This window comes from Pocillopora damicornis, chromosome 1 (genome assembly GCF_964200805.1).
Source record: "Pocillopora damicornis chromosome 1, jaPocDami1.2, whole genome shotgun sequence".
Lineage (NCBI taxonomy): Eukaryota > Metazoa > Cnidaria > Anthozoa > Scleractinia > Pocilloporidae > Pocillopora > Pocillopora damicornis.
The window spans coordinates 29,090,416-29,102,043 of record NC_142670.1 but is presented as its reverse complement, the minus strand read 5'-3'; the positions used below and the strand labels follow the sequence as shown (position 1 = coordinate 29,102,043).

General features: G+C 39.5%; 1 pseudogene across 1 annotated transcript; it reads left to right on the top strand.

Annotated features, from left to right (window-relative positions):
• Positions 1-1,456: 1,456 nt before the first annotated feature.
• LOC149053166 (uncharacterized) lies at positions 1,457-10,814 on the top strand (annotated as a pseudogene). Its single transcript, XR_016181470.1, has 3 exons — positions 1,457-1,576; positions 4,533-9,245; positions 10,161-10,814. The product of XR_016181470.1 is annotated as an uncharacterized LOC149053166 (transcript).
• Positions 10,815-11,628: the final 814 nt, after the last annotated feature.

Sequence of the window (11,628 nt, the reverse complement as noted above, 5' to 3'; positions counted from 1 at the left end):
CCATACACTGTAATGGAACCTTTTTGCTTCTTGCATGGCTTAGGAATATGGAGACGTACAGGTTTTCTTGCAACCTTTACTTTCCTTGACGCACTATGGTTACAGTTATGGCTGGTGACCGGTGTGAACAAAAGTCTTCAACGCTTCGCAATCTTTAGAGGGCATCAACTCCTCTGTTCATGTTTCTCTCCACCCCAATCTCCCCCCAAACCCTTCCCCCTCCCCCCTCCCCCCTGACATACTAAACAAAGACACACATCCTTTAGAAGTCTTGCGGTTAACCGCAGCAGACTAATCTTTTGTTTTTCTCTGGTGTGCATTGGCGTAAAAATGAGCTGAAGTCAGTTCTTTATACAAATTGCTGCTATGCACATTTTTACAAGACAAATAAAGTGCACGTCGTGTCTTGTTTTCAATATTTTAAGCTGATCGAAAAGCTGAGCACTGATGATTGAAGAGGAGGTTGAGACAAACTATAAAAATATCTATCGGCGAACAACGGTAATATCAGAATTCCTATTAATTTTTTTTTCAGGGCGCAAATACTCCTGCTCTCAATGCGCGAATGCGCGGTTTCGTTTGAAAGATAATCAATCGCGTAGCATTGACGAAACATCCCTATCCCACACACTTATTTGAGAGTGTTGAGGAAAAAAGGTTAGAGTCTGCGTGAAGCTTTTAATATTGAGAATGCATACAGCGTAAGCTAGAGGTCGTTCAAATGAATAGAAGCTCCATGGAAAGGAATCGTAGATCAATCATGCGATCTTTCTCGAAACTGTTCTCGGCCATTAACTTCTACGCCAATTTCCAAACACAATTTTGAAATTCCAGTGGACAATTATGTTGTGAAGAATGAGCATGCCGTACTTTTAATGAATAGGCCACTCTGATATAGAATGGAGAGCACAGATTTTAAAGCTATTTCCTAACATTTCTGAAATATTGATGCGTCTGGTTGTGATAAAATACTACTGTTAATTCATTCGCTAACATGATCTACAAATCAGGTGCAATTATTTCCCATCTCCCAGCAAAATAGATTATATTGATGCTCCTATCATGAGAATTTATATGAAAGTAATATCATCAAAATTGGACTTTGTAGCCTGTTCAAGTTCCTGTTTCAATTCAATGAATGCCGAATAACTTCAAACCCTGTATTAGCGCTTAAGAAGTGATAATGAAATTCTTTCTGCGGTAAATTTCTCTTCAGTCACCCAACGAATGAAGTTCGTAATTTAGTCTTACCGTGCACATTTATTGTAAAGTATTTCATGCTTTTATCAACGTAAAATGTTACTGCAGACTTTGCGCCAACAGTTTGAATGCAAAGGTAATTAAATCATGCCCCAGGCATTAGTCTCTTGGCGTGAAACCAAACTATCAATCATCTCTGTTCAATTAAGCTGGATCAAATTATGCAAATAAAAACTACTTCCCACGACTCTGAAATTGCTGTTGGCAACGGAGTCGAACTAAAGAGTAACTATTCTTAAGCTGTGTAAAAACCAGCTACCGGCGTTGAGTATATACAGTTAAGTACACGTTCAGTACTGGAGAGAGAATTGTAAAGGTAAGAATGATTGCTAATGTTTGTTTCCAAGAATTGTAATTCTCTCAAATGATGCATTTGTCGAGCGTTCCTTAGCATTTACAACATTCAGCATGTTTTATTTCTTTAATGCGGTAAGGAAGGACTTGAGAATACATAAACGTTTTAAACTAAATTCTCGCCCATTGTTGTTTTGTCCAATCATTTCTCTATTTATTTCACGTTGAGTTGAAAATGCTTCACATTTACATGCGCATCACAAACCCTGCCTCTTAGGCGAGACAGCGATACAAGTGGTTAAATTTTTAATCAGGCTTCTCTCTTTTGTGCAGTCGTATAGATCAATCAGTTTGACATTATCGAATAGTATGTGTAAAAATTTTTCGTATAGCGAGCGAATTGTTCGCATAGAGCCGGAGTTTTCTTCAGAATTCGCTACAAAAGACCGATCCAAACCCAAGCAAAAACAAGACAAAGAGACTTTTATCTCCAACCTTTCTTTTAAGATATTTTTTGTGAACTGACTAGCATGACTTATCGTTATTAAGAAATTAATCTTGGTGAGCATTAATGGACCGAGTGTGTTATTCTTTACAATGTAAAACTTGCCATGACATAAAGCAGAATTTCACACGGGAAGAAATTTGGCGAAACATTGTTTGATTTTCTTCCCACGTCAAGGAAAATTATTCAAAATTCATTTTGCGGCAATATATTTTATCGTTTATTCAAAGTCTCTGTTTCATGGTGGGAAATAACATGACCATTGAGATAAACAGTTCTCTGTCCGTTCAGGGAGAAGAAAAGCTTGCTTTAAACTTCATCCTAAACTTTCAATGCGATCGCTGGTTGAAGTTAATTATTTCTTACTTCGAAGTGAAATTTGAAAGGTTATTGGCCTTTAAGATCGATCTTTCGACCGAAGCGTCAAATTGGTTCTTAACTTGTGAGCAGGCTGTAACACGGTAGCGAGATCAAAGACGACAATAAAGGGCCAGGGAAGAAAACCTCGCTAGTTCGTAACTCTTTCGCGCTGCTTTATCGCTTGTACCGAATATGGCTGCCTTCTTCTTACTTTTCAGACATTGAGAGTAAGGGAGAATTCTCGAACCTGCATGAAATAGTTTTCCGCAGAATTCTTGTCAAAATGTGTCTGCATTTTTTTGTAGGTACCTGATAATTTTTAAAAAGTAGCTGTTGTACATAACAGCAAAAAATATAGCAAAAGCTATCAGGCTTTCAAGTCAAACTAATGACACTTGTTTTGATATTGCGATATTTTAGGAAAATTATCCTGTTCAAAGATTGTTTGATATTTAAATTTGAAGAAAACAATGTTTTTCTCTCGTTTTACCGCATCGTTAAAACACAGTTATACTTTCATTCCTATTCCTCTCCAAACGAGAGCGACTTAGCCATTCACTTATTCGTGGCTTCGTTATGGCTATTCATTCGTGATCGTGAACATTCTTATCTGAATTCGGTGTATCCCTCGCGCTAATATTGATATCATGGTATTGATCTCATAGTTTTCTGCGTTATATCGTACCTCTACTGTTACTGGTCAAAAGGACGCGTTTACCATCCCTCTTCAACGCACGCAATGGAACCGGCGCTGCTATCGTTTAGGAATAATCAATGTGTTATCTCATTCTGACGGGATCGATGGGAGCAGAAAGAGCCAGATATCTGAAGTAAGACAGGAGATGACATACTCCGAGGTCAATTGCTGCTCTAAAGCACTATTTAGGAAGAAAATTATAAAGTCGAAGCAAGACCATTTTTAAATCAATCCAGCTCAAAGGAAGCTCTCTGTAAATGTAAATTAACAATTGGTTCATGCTTTAGCGTGCACTATTGAATTATGGGGCACATGGGAAGTTTGGAGAGCACGAAAGAAGCATAAATATATTATTTTTTCCCGCGCTAACAATGGCCGCTCACGCGAAAAAAAAAATTTTTGGCGAAGCGACTTGCTCACGCTATCAGCGTGCACTATCGGGATTTTGAGCACGCTTACGTATACTGAATTTGATTGCGCGGCTCTGCTAACTATGTTAACAAACACACAGAAGTATAACGAATGTCTACGGCTACTAATGACATACATGAAAAAATTACTCAGTTCTGATTGAATAAGATAAATGCAGTTTTCAGGTAATTCAGAAGAGGGTTAATTCCGTGCAAAGAAGTAACAAACCAGACATTCTTATTGGTCAAACATCGAAGAAACTCCACAGATAGCCAATCAAATGCGAGCCTTGGATGTCGCAACATTTGGATACGCTGAAAATTTGCGAGCGACACAATGGCCGGCGTTTTAAGTAGGTTTTCTTTCGCCGTCGAACAACAATAACGCAGCTGAAAAACCTCGGAAACGACGATTCCATTCATCGAAATGGATTCGGACAGACTTAATAATTCCTTCAACTGTCTAACCGGACTTTAATTTTTTTTTGCGCCTTAAAGATTTGAAAATAGCATTGTATATTATTTTTTTGAGCGTACGTCGTTGTTTTGACCAAACGCATCATGTCACTTGCAGATTTAAATAAATTATTTTTGCACTTGATGCGCGCACTTTGCTTCTGCATAATTATGATAAGCTATCTCGTATTTTTTCATGTATATTATTAGTACATAATTACATGATTTTTCTCGTGCAATTTGGAATAAATAAGCACTCATCAACTTTTCAGAGACCACAAGTTGCACTCGCCCTTCGGGATCGTGCAATTTTGTTAGTCTTTGAAAAGATTTACTCGTGCCCATTTATTCAATATTGCACTCAAAATCATATGATTACTTGTGCTAATAAATATGATTTTAATCTTTGAGATCTTTTGCTCCTTTAGAGTTAAATCACTCTCCTTAAATTATTTTAGGCAACTATTTCCAGTCGAGGTAGCGTTTAGGCAACCATTTTCATACGAGGTAGTGTTTAACTTGTTGTTATCTGGGTTCTGTATCAATTTAGGATTGAAAATAGCATCTGTACCAGTAATGGCGACTTCTACATCCACACTACTGGCAAGCTCTGTAGAGAAGACAAATGGCGCCAAACTCAGCAGACTTCTTATTGATGGCGGAACAGCGGTTCTGAGGAACGTTTTTGATCATTATCACGCCCCTGCAAACCTTGTTACTGATCTCAATTCTCACCGTAAAACTCTCCATTCTCTCTTGCGAAGAAGAATCCTAAAAAAGCCGCAATGGGACATACTGTTCCCACCGCCTGGGGTAGCTCCAGACTCCGAATCATTTGACATCACATTGTTGTTCCTCCTTCTTACCAACATTTGTGGCCTATCTTGTCCATCCTCAGGATGGCATTCTAAGCCACACGCGAGTGATAATTCCTTTGAAGCAAACCTTGCCCGCATCAAGTTTTATCGCAATGAGTTGTATGGCCATGTCACAACCACTAGTGTTGACGAGTCAACTTTTAACAATCTTTGGCAAGAGATAAGTTCTGTTCTCGTTGCTCTTGGACTGGATAAAGCGGAGATAGATAGATTGAAAGATGAACACTTTGGGGAGGAAGACTACATTGATACACTTCTCGATTGGGCTAACAGTGAGGAGGATATCAAATCACATCTAAGAGACATCAGACGTAACCAGACCGAAACCCAGGAAATCGTTTCTAAGGTGCTGCAGACCCAACACGATTGTGGCAAAGTGCTTGAGGAAAACAAGTCAAAACTAGAAGAACTAGAAGAAAGCCAAGCTACAACTCGGGAAGTTGTTCAAGAACAACATGAAACACTGAAAACAGATTTTCAAGAAGTCAAGTGGGAGATCGAGCAGTTGAAGAAAAAACAAGAGAGAGAAAGATCGGATAAAATTCTCAAGAATCTGATGCAAGCGGAGTTTAAAGGAGACATCGAACATCACGTGAAAAGATTCCAAGAAGGTACACGGGAGTGGATCTTCAAAAAAGTTGAAGACTGGATGAATGACAGGAACTCCCCAAACCGTGTAATGGTCATTAGTGGAAATGCAGGAATGGGAAAGTCAGTTATTTCTGCTATCATTTGCAAAAGAATTCAGGAAGCAGGACGTTTGTCGGGAAGCCACTTCTGTCAGCATAACAATGCACGGTATAGCAAACCTCAACTTATGCTTCAGTCCTTGGCTATTCACTTGTCTCGAACCCTACCAGAATACAAGAGAGCTCTCGTGGAACAGCTATCAAGGAATCTGGGGTTGGAACTAAACAGCATGGGTGTTGAAGAGTTGTTTACTTTGCTTTTCATGGAGCCTCTAACTAAAGTTAGCAACCCTGGCGAAAGCCTCTTGATGGTGGTCGATGGCCTGGATGAAAGTGAATACAAGGGGCGCAATGACCTTCTCAACGTGGTTGCCAACCAGTTTTGTAAGCTTCCAGAATGGATTCGACTTTTAGTGACGACGCGACCAGAGATAAACATTGCTGACAGCCTTAAGCGTTTAAAGCCCATTATACTCGAGGAAAACAAAGAGGAGAACGTAAGGGACATTAAGCTTTTCCTTGAGATGCGTCTGAGCCATCAAATGAAGGAAACAGAGAAGAGCTCTATTTTGGAGAATCTGGTCAAAAAATCCGAGGGTGTATTCCTTTATGCTTATTATCTCGTCGATTTTATCGAGGAGAATGTGCCCTTTCTCACACTTGAGCACCTGGAAGGACGCTTGCCGCTGGGAATTTCATCTGTTTATCTATGTCATTTTAAACGGTTGGAAAAGGAACTTTGTTTAGAGTTAAAGATAGAAGAAGAACAGGTGTTTCGCTTTCTTTCTGCCTTGACAGCCTCTCGTGAGCCATTGCCTATAGCTTTCGTTTCGAATATGTTCGATTCGGATGGAAAATCCTTCACTGCTCACCGTACGATAACGAAGGCGATCGCTTGTATCTCTACACTTTTGCCTTTACGCAATGATCGTCTTCACTTTTTCCACAAGTCGGTGAAAGACTGGTTGTCTGGCTCTTCTGTCTATGGTGACCATGAGTTTATCCTAGATGAAAAGAAAGGACACGAAATTCTCTTCAACCTATGTAAGATTGAGCTTGAAAACGTAAAGAGAAGGAGCATTCACAATTGCACTTTCAGTGACACTGAAACATACGCATTGCAGCATGGTGTCTAGCACATGATTGAAGTGGATTTATTTATCAGAGACCCAGTAACTACTGGGGTTTATGGTCTTATCGAGACTTTCGTCACAGATTTGAAACTCGTTTACGCTAAACTTTGTGTGAATAGCAATTGCCCCTCGGAGGATCTCTACAATGTGCAAAAACACGTTCGACCCGCTCTGTCACATGAAGAAGTTTGTTCCAACTTGGAACTTCTTCAGGAGGTTCTTAGAAAGCATTCGTTTCTTTTAAGAGACCATCCTCTGCTGTTTTTTCAAAGCTTGGTCAACGAAGGCCTACCTGAACTGTCTTCCATAGCCGCGTCGATCCTTGACAATGATCTTTCTCATGTGTCATACCTTAAGTACGTGCACACAGGAGAAGGAAATGGTGCTGTCAAAGCTCGTTTTTACGGTTCTGATCGGGTGGCATGTTTTGATGTTTCACCTGACATGAACTTCATGGTCTGTGAATGCCGTGATGGAACAGTGCATCTGTGGTCTCTTAAAACAGGGAACATCCAATGGAAAAGACCTTCTTTTATCACAAGACAATATGTGGGGGTTCATCCTTATGGCGTGTTTAGTGATTTGGGTGCTTATCGTCCAATTGGTGGTTACGTCTTGACTTTTTACAACTCTGTGATCTTTCATCCAAATGGAAAATACGTCCTACCGGGGAACCTCAGGAACGTTTACAATTTGAGTGGAGACTGTGTAGAGCTTTTCATCGACAGTGAGTGCAAATTCGCTCACTGCGTATTCCCCAAGGATAAGAAAGCAATGTTAACCGACCGTTTTGATAATCCTAAACAACTATCTTTGTGGAGTATGGAGGATGGGACAGAACTGAACCGTTTTACGTGTGAAGAAACCATTTCAGCTTTTACGATTTCCGAAGATGGCTCAAAAATCGCTTTTGCCGACTTAACAGGTTCTATCTACTTGCAGCAAATAGGTAGATGGAATGCACCTGTTTTTCTCAAGTGCATTAGCAAGAATTGTGGATTAATGCATTTCAGCCCAGATGGCGAATTTCTTTGTTGTGGCCACCTTCCATGTGAGATAGAACATGTTGGAATGAATAATTACGGCTGGACGTTTGATCATCACCAGAAATTCACATTTTGCGATTTGACAAATCTTGATACCCTTTGTTCATCAGGTAAAATTCTCTTGTGGCCAATTCAGTCAGGAAATTCGGTACTCGACTACTTTTCCAACTGGGTTGATGATATACGTGGTGTTTTTCCATGCTTCTCTGCAGGATTCTTCAAGAAGCTGGACAGTACAACAGTATTGACGGGTGGTCCATCCTTTAACTACATCGTCGCAGTCAATGTCGATGTTCTAAGTGCAACCAATTCCACCTCCGCCAAAATGAAGGTCAGAGAAATTGTAATGTCTGTGGAGGGAGACGCTATATATTCTATTAGCTCAAGTGATGATGATTACAATGCTAGCGAGGTACTAGTGACTGCTGTAAGAATGTCGAGTAAAGAAATTTTAACGAAAAAAACTTTCACCTGTGGATGTGTGTCTCTTTTACCTACCAAGTCAGGTATTATCCTGTCTGTTGGCCAAGATACTCCACAACTGTGGAGTTTTGATCTCCTGGAATGTATTAAACCTCTTACCAAACTGCGTGGTGTAGAGAAACTAACTTTTTTATCGAGTGAGGCGATAGCTTGTCAAAGACACCGCCGCATCATAACATCAGAGGAATTGTGGGGCTTGGAGTGGTCTCGATTAAGCAAGGATGAAGATGAATCATTGACACCAAATGTTGCATTAGAGACTGAAATTAGCCATTTCTCACCTGAAGTCGGCGATGTTTCATCTGATGAAGAGAATGCTGTGGATGATTCTTTATGGGCGGGCGACTCAACACGTTTCAGCGATTCCCATTGTCTTGGCTCATTTACCTTTATTGCCTGTCAGTTATTTCGAATGCTCGATGTAGACTTATTCAACGTAGTTACCGGAGAGTTTGTTTCATCAATGAAGACGACTGTGAGTCCTAACGACAAAATACATTCTGTTTTAGTCAATCTTCGTAGCCAAATCCTATTATGTTTCGTTGAGGAAATATTTGATGTTGTACATAAGGAAAAAATAAGATTCAGCTTGAGCGAAAATAACTGTGGAGTACCCATTTGGTGCAGACATTCAGAGAGGTGCGAGGATTCTCCTTTCGATCCTTATTTTATCTTCTCTCCTGGCGAAGAGTTTCTCATTACGTGGGGATCGCTAGATTCAGGCTATGGACTGCACATTCTTGACACAAAAACTGGAAAATCATGCCACACCTTCATTGAAGATCATGACGACATTGTCGGCTGTAAGTTCGTTGATAACGGCGATATTCTTATTAGCTGCACAAGTGACAATTTCCTTCGTTTGCTCAATGTGAGGTCAGGCGAACAGCTCAGCATGCTAGACATTGGGGAGCAACCGTTCAGCTTAGGTGCCTGCCTCAGTAATCATCTTGTTGCCATTGGATTGTCAGGAACCCGAATGAAACTCGTTCAAGTGGAATTACCAAGAGCCAAAGAAGTTGTAGAAAACAAAGGTTAGAAAATGATTTATGTACTCGGTTATGATTGGTGACATCAAATAGTTGAAACCAAATACCATAACGCATAGGGTACAAATAGTTGTCCTCTGGTAATAAGAGGAAGGTAGAATCTTGAGGTATAATTTACTCGTAAGTGCCATCTCCTTACTAGTAAGAGGCAAGCTTGCATATATCTCACCAGCCCGATTTGAGCACTGATAGGATAGGGTACACGTCATGCTTATGATTGGACAGTGTAATAGGACAGTTAAAGGGACGGTTAAGACGTCATGCTTGTGTAAGTGGACCGAACGCATCGTGTGCGCGCGCTTTTGTCAAGCATTTCATCGAGGTAAATCGATGTCTTGGTTTTGTCATAATTTTTATTAATTGGTAACAGGACTTCATGTCGTTCAATTCTGTCTGTAATCATACTCGAGGTTAACAAATTGGACTCCCGCCTCGCAGTCGTCCGATTTCGTTAATCACTCGTATGATTACGGAACGAATCGGACTTCAGTCAGTCCCATTACAGTTATTAGTCAGGTAGCATTGCTATATGGGATCAATATCAGTATCTGGGCAACTGCCCACCTACCCCTCCCCTAACTCAACAACAGTCAATTGACAACAAGTTAAGGTTAATGTTGGGTTAGGGGAGGGGTAGGTGGGCAGTCGCCTAGATACTGATATTGATCCGCTGTATGTCCTTTAAAATGATAAAGCATACTGATAATTATTTGTAGCTCATTAATTTGACTCGCCTATTCTACACTAACCTGTAGATCAAGTCATTAAAACTCAAAGTCAGTCATGTTGATACTAAAAAAACTTACCTTCTCTCTTATTCTATTTACAATAATTAACCTTAATGTTATCCTGCAATGATGTCATTGTTGTAACTGGTTGTTATTTTTCCTCTCTTTTTAGGTTCAATTACCAGTTGGAATGAAGCAAGCCGGACAGAATGGAAGCTCAACTAGAAGAGCTTTTCTGTCAGCTCATCACACATTACTGAGAACGCACAGTCTCTTTTACTCGGTAAACTACGGCTGGCATTGTATGTAAAGCGCCCTACGCGCTAGGAAGGAGATTTCTAAGAATATTCGTAAACATATGCAGTTTTAACCGTATCTAATGGCTTTTTATTTTTCAAAAGATTGGAAATCTTAAATGGGCACTCAAGGGGTTGATCTCTTGTTGCTTGACTCATGTAATCGATATTACACACAACTGATTACGTGCCCGACTGGCTACAATAGGTTTTGCTCGCAAATAAGGAAATACTTATCAACTGTACATAAGATTTTTTCACCGATTTTGGCACGAATTTTATTAAAGGATTATTGGAAAAGAGAGCACAATTACAATTTACTGTTGTTTTTACAACCGTTTTAAGTTTATATACACAACTATTTCCAATTTCAAGTATTGCTCAAATTACGAAAATTTCATTAAGTGTTTACCTCAGAACTTTTTTCTAAGAAAAGATTTGATACATCCCTCCAAGTAATTTTTCCAAATTTTGTTTGTCCGTTTATTAGTTTGTTTTTTTTTATAAACAGAAAGATAAAGCAGCCCACACTCTGCTGTGTTCTCTTGTGTCTCTGTCTACTTTATGAGTGCTCATCACTTTCTATGATCCAAGATCTTGTTTCTGTGATTACCTTTAACATCGAATGAAAAATGGAAGTTAAGGGAAAATCATAGAGAAGAGGCTCTTCCCACTAACTTAGTTCTGCGAAACACTCGAAATGTCCTTAAAACTTCTGTGGTATTTTCGCTGTGATGAAAGCCGGCGTATATAATTTGCGTCTCAGAAATTACTGGTCAGCGCGGAATCAATGTCTTCAGGTCAAAGTTGTCTTGAATACAGAATTAAAATTATTATCATTGTTAATCATCAGTACTTTTAACATACTTCCACTCCTACAATTGCTATTATCATTTTCATTATATTTATCATCATTGTTATCATTATTCTTTTTAAGGAACTTTCTTTGAAAATGCTTCCAGTAATTTAAAAAGTGCCCCGTGTTTTCAAGCCCCCCCCCCCCCCCCCAGAAAAAAACCGACCTATTATGAACATTCTGTTGACTCTGCTTGTTTATGGTGTTTTTATAATTTATTTATTTTACTATGAATTCTCTGGACGTAGGACTCATATACTCACACACACAAAAGAGGAAAATGACTGCCTTTTATAAGTTAAGTGAACAGATGTGACATCAACCCGTTCCTCATTCTACTTCAAGTTGGAACGAGAAAAACTATCAAATCAAACATGTTAGTATTGACAGCTGACATCTCAGACGAGCGCTCAACTGGCAAAAGCCTTTATGGCCATTCAATCAGCGGTAGGATTTGTGATAAACACCAATGCATCAACTATTTAGAT